Source organism: Patiria miniata, unplaced genomic scaffold, assembly GCF_015706575.1.
Source record: "Patiria miniata isolate m_02_andy unplaced genomic scaffold, ASM1570657v1 HiC_scaffold_25, whole genome shotgun sequence".
Lineage (NCBI taxonomy): Eukaryota > Metazoa > Echinodermata > Asteroidea > Valvatida > Asterinidae > Patiria > Patiria miniata.
Window position 1 is genome coordinate 15,072,042 of NW_024037064.1, and position 11,823 is coordinate 15,083,864.

The 11,823-nt window shown below is 47.4% G+C and overlaps 2 non-coding genes across 2 annotated transcripts; both read right to left on the minus strand.

The window, feature by feature from the left end:
- Window positions 1–2,634: 2,634 nt before the first annotated feature.
- On the minus strand, window positions 2,635–2,819 carry LOC119733492. Its single transcript, XR_005271861.1, has one exon. It is a non-coding gene; the product is annotated as a U2 spliceosomal RNA (small nuclear RNA).
- Window positions 2,820–9,676: 6,857 nt separating this feature from the next.
- LOC119733592 lies at window positions 9,677–9,869 on the minus strand. Its single transcript, XR_005271931.1, has one exon. It is a non-coding gene; the product is annotated as a U2 spliceosomal RNA (small nuclear RNA).
- Window positions 9,870–11,823: the final 1,954 nt, after the last annotated feature.

The window sequence follows — 11,823 nt, forward strand, 5'->3', positions numbered from 1 at the left end:
TTGGAGGACTTGGAATGTATCGGATCGTGAGATCGAATGAAAGACCAGCACGTCTTGGCCGGCTTTTATTGTGCACAGCTTGGATTCTGACCACCCATGCATCGTCCACTTTCCCGCCAGTGACCGCTAACCCATGCGTGAAGAAAGCGGTATGCGTGCATAGTTATACAATGCACGCACGGCACGACCCCCCCCCCCCCCCTCCCCGGCAAGGGTATTTTTAGCCTTTTTCTCAGACTGACACGTGTATAAGTGTCCTTCTTAAATATTATTGTCTACTGAATTTCTGGGAAATAATAAAGTCATCTCCAGCGGAGGGCGAATTAATATGTCGTAGTGCACCAATACTTCTTTAAATGTTGTTTCCCCCTTATGCACCATCCATTTATAATGAATCATACAATGTAACGCAAAACCGACGAAAATAAGAGAACGAGTACCTGTAATTGTCAAAACAGATAGGAAATATATATCATTATTACCATGCCCATAACAATTCAATTTTGCCTGGAACACGTTTCGGATGAGGCATACGTATAGAACCCAAAAAGTGGAATGTATTTGGACAGAATATCAACAATAATAATTCGGAAAAAAATCAACGGCCCTTTATTCTTTATTTGAAGGAAAACTCAGGGATTGGACTTAATCTCTCTTTGAAGAAGTAGTGGCTCTGAAAAGAGCCGTTAGTTTTATTTCTTTTTGCGCACACAACGTGCTCAAGCTCGTTCACCCCGAATTCGGCGGGCCAACTGGATGTCCTTGGGCATGATGGTGACCCTCTTGGCGTGAATGGCGCACAGGTTGGTGTCTTCGAAGAGGCCGACGAGGTAAGCTTCGCTCGCTTCTTGCAATGCCATGACGGCAGAACTCTGGAATCGCAGTTCAGTTTTGAAATCCTGTGCAATTTCACGCACAAGTCTCTGGAATGGCAGCTTTCGGATCAGCAGTTCGGTGCTCTTCTGGTAGCGGCGAATCTCACGGAGGGCGACGGTTCCCGGTCGGTACCGATGGGGTTTCTTGACACCGCCAGTCGCCGGTGCGCTCTTGCGGGCCGCCTTGGTGGCCAACTGCTTCCTGGGGGCTTTCCCCCCGGTGCTCTTTCTTGCCGTCTGCTTGGTGCGCGCCATGGTCAAGGGTATGGTTTGATGAACGGTGATCACAACTGAGTGCAGATTGAGCGAACGGACCCCGCCTCTTAAGGCCGGCGCATAGCATCCTAGGTTGGAAGCCTAACAATGGGCTATCTTCCGATTGGGTGCTTCGGGGGCCAAGCGGAGACGCTTCAGTGATCACGATTTCCGTACGTTGAAAAAGTATAGACGTTAAATTTCAATCGAAAATGCTGCTTTTCCGAGCCTATAGTATTATGAGCCCTCGGCAACAGAATCCATTTGGGATCGTTGTGACTACAATATTTCTCCCACCCCCTACTTGGGATTAATTGAACCCCAATAAACACCCCCTCCCCCACCCCCTAAAAGAAAAGTGACAAACATACGGATTTCCCTGGCTGCTGTTTATGTTTGTTTTGTAATAAAGACAATAATCACACACACCCATTCGCGAACAAAATGTCACGGATCCCTCTATACGTTCCCCGCTATATCCTGAGACGAGCACCCAGTAATTATTACTTAATCGACTTTGACAAAAAATGGAGACCAGACATGTTTTACAGTGGAAATAGGGAGGGGAAAAGCAACTCTAAGAACACACATGACAAGGACAAGTGAAATCGAGTAAAATCAAGATTCAATCTCTTTTTTGAAATAGTGGTGGCTCTGAAAAGAGCCGTTCGGTTTGATTTTTGAATATGGTGTCTAGCCGCCGAAGCCGTACAGCGTGCGTCCCTGTCTCTTCAGCGCATACACCACGTCCATTGCAGTGACAGTCTTCCTCTTGGCGTGCTCGCAGTAGGTGACTGCATCGCGGATAACGTTCTCCAGGAAAACCTTGAGGACTCCGCGGGTTTCTTCGTAGATGAGCCCGGAGATACGCTTGACTCCTCCGCGGCGGGCCAGCCGACGAATGGCTGGTTTAGTGATTCCCTGGATGTTATCTCGGAGAACCTTGCGGTGTCGCTTGGCACCCCCTTTGCCTAGTCCCTTTCCTCCTTTGCCACGGCCAGACATGTTTGTGTCTCCTCAGTCGGTTGTAGATGATTCAATGGCCATCCCAGCCCCGGCGAGGCAACTTATAGGACATGCGCGGACGCGATATGAGCATGCGAAGCCATCAACTGTTACGGCGCCCTCTGGCGACCAATCGTGGCAGGAGCACTCATCCTGGGAAACAAACAAATCAGAAGCAAAACAAGGGGGAAAAGGGATAACAAATAAGAAAAGGAAGAAGATGCCTAGAAACATATTGCAACGAGACTCAAACAATACATTTATAACCAGACACAGAGGGGTCGTGGCCAAGCCTTTTTTTTTTTTTTTTTTTTTTTACACCTTGAACGGAAATCAATGGAAACGCCAACATCATAATTTAACAAGACTTTACACACTTACTAATATTTACCGTAATTCAATGTGAAAGCCCTGTCACCAAAACGTCAAAAGAAAACGAACCTTTAACGACGGGGCACCGTAGTCAGAACCTGTTTTTGTATTAATTTATGTTCCCCGAAGGGAGTGGGCCGAATCCCGGATGTACTGCTATACCGGGCCAACCCGTGGCCGGGACGAGGCAAGCCTCTATTCCACGGCCCAAATCCAAAAATCAGTTTAATATACTGGCTGTTCAATGAACAGCGTTTCAGATATTAAGCTGAAAAGAACAGATACTTATTTTTTAGGGTTCCCCCACAAGACCACAAGTGGGGAACCAGGCAGGCCGACCACGCCGGACCAAGCTAGTAGGGTTGCGAACCCTCCTGCCCGGGACAAAACAACAACACGCAAAACCCGAAGGTTTACATAAAACTGACAACATAGAAACGGCCCGAAGGCCACACACATAGGCCTGTACATTTGGGGGTGGCACTAGGTACCAACCACTTGCCAAATGCACAGAAAACACCCCGAAGGGATACCACCAAGGTAGGATCACCCGAACTGGCCGCCCTTGGGAAACCAGCCGGGGACCGCTTCGGGGGCGGGGCCTTACAGTCTCAAGGCAAAGTGCAATGCCGAGTCTGGACCTCCTCCTGATATTCCTGACCAAGACTTAGACCAAAGTGCAATGATCTTAGCCAAAAGGCCGAGAAGCGATAACGATTAATATTAAAACAATAGCGCGGAAAGGGATTATTCGTCTTGAAATACTGTTTGCTATTGTTCTTCTTATTATTTATTTTTGCCTTTTTTTGTTTCCTGGTGTGAAAACAAAAAAAAAGACTCCTGCGCGTCCACCGCAACTCAACGAAACCAGGGGAGAGAGAGATGAGCAAGAAATCTCCGGCTTTCTCAGATTAACAGAGACATATACATTCTTAAAAATATTTCTATCATGCATTTTCATACACCTCGATCATATTTCACCCAAAATCTTGTTGAAAAAATTAATCCAGACAAAAAATGGGATCAATGCATCAGTGAGCGAGAGCGTCGGCACTAAATGCCGTACGTACGATGTACCGGGACAAGCATATCAATAGATGGCGCCCTTCAACACTCCCGGTCATCGCGCCTCGGCGTTTCCCATCTGGGTATTTCTCAGGGCCTGCCAATGGGTCCCACATTAGGGGCGGGGAAATACTTCAGTTTGTCAGTAAGCTCCGTGGCCGAGTGGTTAGAGAGCACATGTAGAAAGTAATAGACCGTGGGTTCGAGTCCCAGCCTGCCGCTTTCCTTTAATTGCTTGGTTATTGTTTTGTTTTGTTATTTTTTCACTTACTTATTTCCCCTTTTTGTAATAATTACTATTTTATTTCATTGATTTATTGTTTATTTCGTCATGAAGTTATAAGAAGAAAATTCGAAAGAAAAGAAAACATTCGTCATACCGTTTTCATTTGCGCTTATAATACTTATGTATCAATATCAATGCGGTCCCGCGGGGAGTTAATTGAAGAGAGAGAAAGAAAGAAAAGAAACAAACGGGAAACAAATGTCAACGCACCATTATTTGTCCATTTTTGTAACCTTTGGTGAATAAGTCATTCACATTCTACATGAGGCAACATTTAAGACAATGCATATACATACATGTATGGCTAATGTACTCAGCCGGCCGGCCGGTCACATACGCAGTGCGTAAAATTTTGCATAATGATTAAGTTAAAGGACACAGTGGGAATTCTATCTGGAACAGTGTTCTATTGTTTATAAAAAAAATTAGAGAAATTGATTTCGGCTATGAGTGAAGGTAGAGGTGGAGTTAGACAGGCAGCGACAAATCTCTTTTTTGAAGGTTGTGGTGGCTCTGAAAAGAGCCTTTTGGGTTTGTGGATGCAAAGTAAGTTCTTTTCTTTACTTTGACACTTTGGCGGTCTTCTTGGGCAGAAGAACTTGCTGGATGTTGGGAAGGACACCACCCTGCGCGATGGTAACTCCGCTCATCAACTTGTTCAACTCCTCGTCGTTGCGTATAGCAAGCTGCAGATGGCGGGGATTAATTCTCGTCTTCTTGTTGTCTCGTGCAGCGTTTCCGGCCAGTTCCAAGATCTCCGCGGTAAGGTACTCCATCACTGCCGCAAGGTAGACCGGTGCACCGGCACCGACACGCTGGGCGTAGTTGCCCTTACGCAGAAATCTGTGAACACGACCCACGGGGAACTGGAGTCCCGCCCTGGAGGACCTGCTCTTGGCCTTGCTTCTTGCTTTGCCGCTCTTTCCTCGCCCAGTCATCTTGACAGTATAGTGACAGAAGATGAATGTACTCTGCAGTAAAGGTGGTGTGTGAATGAACCCACTTGGAAAACACAACACTAGTTATAGCGTTCTGGTGGATTGGCTGAAGCGTGCCAAGTAGCCAATCACGCGACACGGGCGTGCCCGTCGCACGGTTGGGTGCACCGCATCCATTTTGGACGCGGGGGACGAGGGAACAAAAAATTACAACTGTGTCATCGTCGTTCAAAGTAATGGAATCACTAGATAAAACACAGAAACATGCAACATTCTTACCTCCATTTTAAGACGTTTTATTGTTATTCCGCCGAAGAAGTCCCATGATCTTTCGACCAGCCTCCGCACAATGGCAGTGATTCGTTGCTCTCACGCGGCGGTTAAAACTGGCCTCGGTTTCTTGCTAGATATTTGTAACATCCCACAGACGAAATCCTAATTTATTTTTTAATAGTAACCCACTCAACAAAATGCAAGCACTCGTCCGGAGATTGAAAGAAATGACCAATTGAAAAAGGCTGTGGCATAAATTAAATTATGTGTTTACGACGACGACAAGACTCAGGGATTAACTTTAATCGCATTACCTCCCCTCGCCTCACGAAGGGTAAAAGCATATTAAAAAAAAAGAGAGAGAGTGAAAGGGACACAACAGAATAAAAAAAGGTTAGTTGTAAAACCTAAGAAATGGGCTGATCGGGCGAACTGAGCTGACTGGCAAATCTCTTTTGGAAACTGTGTTGGCTCTGAAAAATTCGAAAGAAAAGAAAACATTCGTCATACCGTTTTCATTGCGCTTATAATACTTATGTATCAATATCAATGCGGTCCCGCGAGTTAATTGAAGAGAGAGAAAGAAAGAAAAGAAACAAACGGGAAACAAATGTCAACGCACCATTATTTGTCCATTTTTGTAACCTTTGGTGAATAAGTCATTCACATTCTACATGAGGCAACATTTAAGACAATGCATATACATACATGTATGGCTAATGTACTCAGCCGGCCGGTCACATACGCAGTGCGTAAAATTTTGCATAATGATTAAGTTAAAGGACACAGTGGGAATTCTATCTGGAACAGTGTTCTATTGTTTATAAAAAAAATTAGAGAAATTGATTTCGGCTATGAGTGAAGGTAGAGGTGGAGTTAGACAGGCAGCGACAAATCTCTTTTTGAAGGTTGTGGTGGCTCTGAAAAGAGCCTTTGGGTTTGTGGATGCAAAGTAAGTTCTTTTCTTTACTTTGACACTTTGGCGGTCTTGGGCAGAAGAACTTGCTGGATGTTGGGAAGGACACCACCCTGCGCGATGGTAACTCCGCTCATCAACTTGTTCAACTCCTCGTCGTTGCGTATAGCAAGCTGCAGATGGCGGGGATTAATTCTCGTCTTCTTGTTGTCTCGTGCAGCGTTTCCGCCAGTTCCAAGATCTCCGCGGTAAGGTACTCCACTGCCGCAAGGTAGACCGGTGCACCGGCACGACACGCTGGGCGTAGTTGCCCTTACGCAGAAATCTGTGAACACGACCCACGGGGAACTGGAGTCCCGCCCTGGAGGACCTGCTCTTGGCCTTGCTTCTTGCTTTGCCGCTCTTTCTCGCCCAGTCATCTTGACAGTATAGTGACAGAAGATGAATGTACTCTGCAGTAAAGGTGGTGTGTGAATGAACCCACTTGGAAAACACAACACTAGTTATAGCGTTCTGGTGATTGGCTGAAGCGTGCCAAGTAGCCAATCACGCGACACGGGCGTGCCGTCGCACGGTTGGGTGCACCGCATCCATTTTGGACGCGGGGGACGAGGGAACAAAAATTACAACTGTGTCATCGTCGCTCTGAAAAGAGCCGTTTGGTTTTGAAGCCTTCAAAATTTCTATTTTGAAGTCGTGTACTTGGTGACGGCCTTGGTGCCTTCGCTGACTGCATGCTTAGCAAGCTCCCGGGAAGAAGTAGGCGTACTGCTGTCTGCACTTCACGGCTTGTGATGGTGGACTTCTTGTTGTAGAGAGCGAGGCGAGAAGATTCGCTGGCGATGCGCTCAAACACGTCGTTGACAAAGCTGTTCATGATGCTCATTGCCTTGCTCGAGATTCCGGTGTCGGGGTGCACCTGTTTCATCACTTTGTAGATGTAGATGCCGTAGCTCTCCTTGCGACGCCGGTGCCTCTTTTTGTTTGCGCTAACCGGACCCTTAGTATTTCCGGCCTTCTTCTGACCTTTTCCGCTAACTTTGGGAGCCATATTGGAGGACTTGGAATGTATCGGATCGTGAGATCGAATGAAAGACCAGCACGTCTTGGCCGGCTTTTATTGTGCACAGCTTGGATTCTGACCACCCATGCATCGTCCACTTTCCCGCCAGTGACCGCTAACCCATGCGTGAAGAAAGCGGTATGCGTGCATAGTTATACAATGCACGCACGGCACGACCCCCCCCCCCCCCCCCCCCCCCCGGCAAGGGTATTTTTAGCCTTTTTCTCAGACTGACACGTGTATAAGTGTCCTTCTTAAATATTATTGTCTACTGAATTTCTGGGAAATAATAAAGTCATCTCCAGCGGAGGGCGAATTAATATGTCGTAGTGCACCAATACTTCTTTAAATGTTGTTTCCCCCTTATGCACCATCCATTTATAATGAATCATACAATGTAACGCAAAACCGACGAAAATAAGAGAACGAGTACCTGTAATTGTCAAAACAGATAGGAAATATATATCATTATTACCATGCCCATAACAATTCAATTTTGCCTGGAACACGTTTCGGATGAGGCATACGTATAGAACCCAAAAAGTGGAATGTATTTGGACAGAATATCAACAATAATAATTCGGAAAAAAATCAACGGCCCTTTATTCTTTATTTGAAGGAAAACTCAGGGATTGGACTTAATCTCTCTTTGAAGAAGTAGTGGCTCTGAAAAGAGCCGTTAGTTTTATTTCTTTTTGCGCACACAACGTGCTCAAGCTCGTTCACCCCGAATTCGGCGGGCCAACTGGATGTCCTTGGGCATGATGGTGACCCTCTTGGCGTGAATGGCGCACAGGTTGGTGTCTTCGAAGAGGCCGACGAGGTAAGCTTCGCTCGCTTCTTGCAATGCCATGACGGCAGAACTCTGGAATCGCAGTTCAGTTTTGAAATCCTGTGCAATTTCACGCACAAGTCTCTGGAATGGCAGCTTTCGGATCAGCAGTTCGGTGCTCTTCTGGTAGCGGCGAATCTCACGGAGGGCGACGGTTCCCGGTCGGTACCGATGGGGTTTCTTGACACCGCCAGTCGCCGGTGCGCTCTTGCGGGCCGCCTTGGTGGCCAACTGCTTCCTGGGGGCTTTCCCCCCGGTGCTCTTTCTTGCCGTCTGCTTGGTGCGCGCCATGGTCAAGGGTATGGTTTGATGAACGGTGATCACAACTGAGTGCAGATTGAGCGAACGGACCCCGCCTCTTAAGGCCGGCGCATAGCATCCTAGGTTGGAAGCCTAACAATGGGCTATCTTCCGATTGGGTGCTTCGGGGGCCAAGCGGAGACGCTTCAGTGATCACGATTTCCGTACGTTGAAAAAGTATAGACGTTAAATTTCAATCGAAAATGCTGCTTTTCCGAGCCTATAGTATTATGAGCCCTCGGCAACAGAATCCATTTGGGATCGTTGTGACTACAATATTTCTCCCACCCCCTACTTGGGATTAATTGAACCCCAATAAACACCCCCTCCCCCACCCCCTAAAAGAAAAGTGACAAACATACGGATTTCCCTGGCTGCTGTTTATGTTTGTTTTGTAATAAAGACAATAATCACACACACCCATTCGCGAACAAAATGTCACGGATCCCTCTATACGTTCCCCGCTATATCCTGAGACGAGCACCCAGTAATTATTACTTAATCGACTTTGACAAAAAATGGAGACCAGACATGTTTTACAGTGGAAATAGGGAGGGGAAAAGCAACTCTAAGAACACACATGACAAGGACAAGTGAAATCGAGTAAAATCAAGATTCAATCTCTTTTTTGAAATAGTGGTGGCTCTGAAAAGAGCCGTTCGGTTTGATTTTTGAATATGGTGTCTAGCCGCCGAAGCCGTACAGCGTGCGTCCCTGTCTCTTCAGCGCATACACCACGTCCATTGCAGTGACAGTCTTCCTCTTGGCGTGCTCGCAGTAGGTGACTGCATCGCGGATAACGTTCTCCAGGAAAACCTTGAGGACTCCGCGGGTTTCTTCGTAGATGAGCCCGGAGATACGCTTGACTCCTCCGCGGCGGGCCAGCCGACGAATGGCTGGTTTAGTGATTCCCTGGATGTTATCTCGGAGAACCTTGCGGTGTCGCTTGGCACCCCCTTTGCCTAGTCCCTTTCCTCCTTTGCCACGGCCAGACATGTTTGTGTCTCCTCAGTCGGTTGTAGATGATTCAATGGCCATCCCAGCCCCGGCGAGGCAACTTATAGGACATGCGCGGACGCGATATGAGCATGCGAAGCCATCAACTGTTACGGCGCCCTCTGGCGACCAATCGTGGCAGGAGCACTCATCCTGGGAAACAAACAAATCAGAAGCAAAACAAGGGGGAAAAGGGATAACAAATAAGAAAAGGAAGAAGATGCCTAGAAACATATTGCAACGAGACTCAAACAATACATTTATAACCAGACACAGAGGGGTCGTGGCCAAGCCTTTTTTTTTTTTTTTTTTTTTTTTACACCTTGAACGGAAATCAATGGAAACGCCAACATCATAATTTAACAAGACTTTACACACTTACTAATATTTACCGTAATTCAATGTGAAAGCCCTGTCACCAAAACGTCAAAAGAAAACGAACCTTTAACGACGGGGCACCGTAGTCAGAACCTGTTTTTGTATTAATTTATGTTCCCCGAAGGGAGTGGGCCGAATCCCGGATGTACTGCTATACCGGGCCAACCCGTGGCCGGGACGAGGCAAGCCTCTATTCCACGGCCCAAATCCAAAAATCAGTTTAATATACTGGCTGTTCAATGAACAGCGTTTCAGATATTAAGCTGAAAAGAACAGATACTAATTTTTTGGTTTCGGGATCCTCCTAAAGAAGATCCCAGGATAGGGTAGTCACACTACACCTTAGTAAGTGAGGCTACGAGCCTCCCTACCCTTTTACCTACTATCAAGAACAAACAGACACTTGACAAAGACAAGACATGCAGTCTGTGTAGCCACGCTACCCACGCATTACCATGGTAGGGTACGACCCTAACTGACTGGCAGGAAAATATACAAACAGAAAACTATACCATGAAACTTCCGGACTCAACAACGCTCATGCGAGCAAACATACAATAAAAAGGACCTAAAGGGTCCTAACCAACAGAGCGAAAACGCTCACAGGTCCGACCTAAGGAACCGAAACGGTCCTTAAACAACAAAAGCCAGCAAAAAGCCAAGCTTAGTAAAAAAAGGCCTAAGGGGCCCCAAAACCAGGAGCAAAGAACTCCCACAAAAAGGGGACCTAAAGGGTCCCAAAAAACAAGGAGCAAAAGGCTCCCACAAAAAAGGACCTAAGGGGCCCGAGATAAACAAGGAGCGAAAGTCTCAAGGCTGTAATAGTGCAAAAAAAACAAAATCACAACCTAAAGACAAGTTGGTCGTCTCTGATGAAACATACCGCTCCCCGCACGCACCAGATGGTGCGGAACTTGGCCCGGTCCAGCCGGACAAAGTCTAAACGAATGCGGTTCTTGACCGCAGCCTTGACACGGTGAAGCACGTGGTCGGCATCCGGCCGTGAGCCATCATACAATGTCTCACAGCGCGAACACCAAACCAACCACTTCACCGTGCTAATCAAATACCAGACCAGAAGAGAGTCTGGCCTGGTCTCTAGCCCTGACCCATACAAAACGCAGGAGCGGGTCAGGGAAAAATAGCGGGCCAGGGCTTTACCACCAATGTGTTCGACCCATGCCCACAAAATGTAAACAAAAGGGCAGTCCCAGAAAACGTGGCCCAGTGATTCGGGAGCGGCACAGCCAACCCGAGGACACTGGCCGTCACCAATGCCCCAATGGCCTAAACGTTGGGAAGTTTTCAAGGCTCCCCATATCACCCTCCAATTCAAGTCGCGCAAGCGGTTACTCAAATTGGAGGAGTGACACAATTTAAAAAGATGAAGAAAATCATCGCACCTAACCGCCGGACACTGGACCGGCTGCTGACCTGACAACAGGTCATACAGTTGTCGGACCGTAATTGGCCCCCAGTCAATATCCGGCGAAATTGTAGATACAAGCAGGACCAGCCTGCAAAAATGGCGATAAAACCCAGTGGGTTGGAGGGCGTGTGGGGTATCATTCCTCCAGATGTTACGGGGGAGAACCCCAAGGAGTGACGAGGCCGCCCAGTACAGAGAAAAAAATCTCCAAGGAGGACCATCGTCACTCAACAAAACCCTAAACCCACTGACAAAGAAAGCGTCACATTTGTGACGAATATTGGTGACCCCAAGGCCACCATTAGCTAAAGTCTGGACAAGGACTGACCTTTTTACAAGTTCAGTCTTGCCAGACCAAATAAACGAAAAAATGGCCCGGTTAATAACCCTCTCTACCGAAACCGGCAGAGGATAAACCGGGGCCAAGAAAAACAACGGAGTTAAAATCAAGGTGTTGACCAGCAACACCTTGCCTAAAAGAGAGAGCATCCTCCCTTTCCACATGTCCAAAGTGGACTGCAGATTGGGGATCCGCTCTCTCCAATTCATAGGGCCCATGTCCCCACCGCCAACCCAGACACCGTTGATTTTAATCGGGTCTCTGGTCCACTGGATAGGGACCTCGTCGGGAAGGCAGTCGGGCCATGAGCCAAAAACCAAGCCTTTCGACTTGGCGAAGTTAAGGCGAGACCCGCTCGCACGAGAAAATGCATCGATGATGCCAAACAACCGCCTCACCGATCTGAAATCCCGAACTATGCAGGTTGTATCGTCTGCGTACTGCAGAACCCTGCATTCGAGGCCACTGGCCCCAGGGATTGTCAGACCGGCAAGACGGCT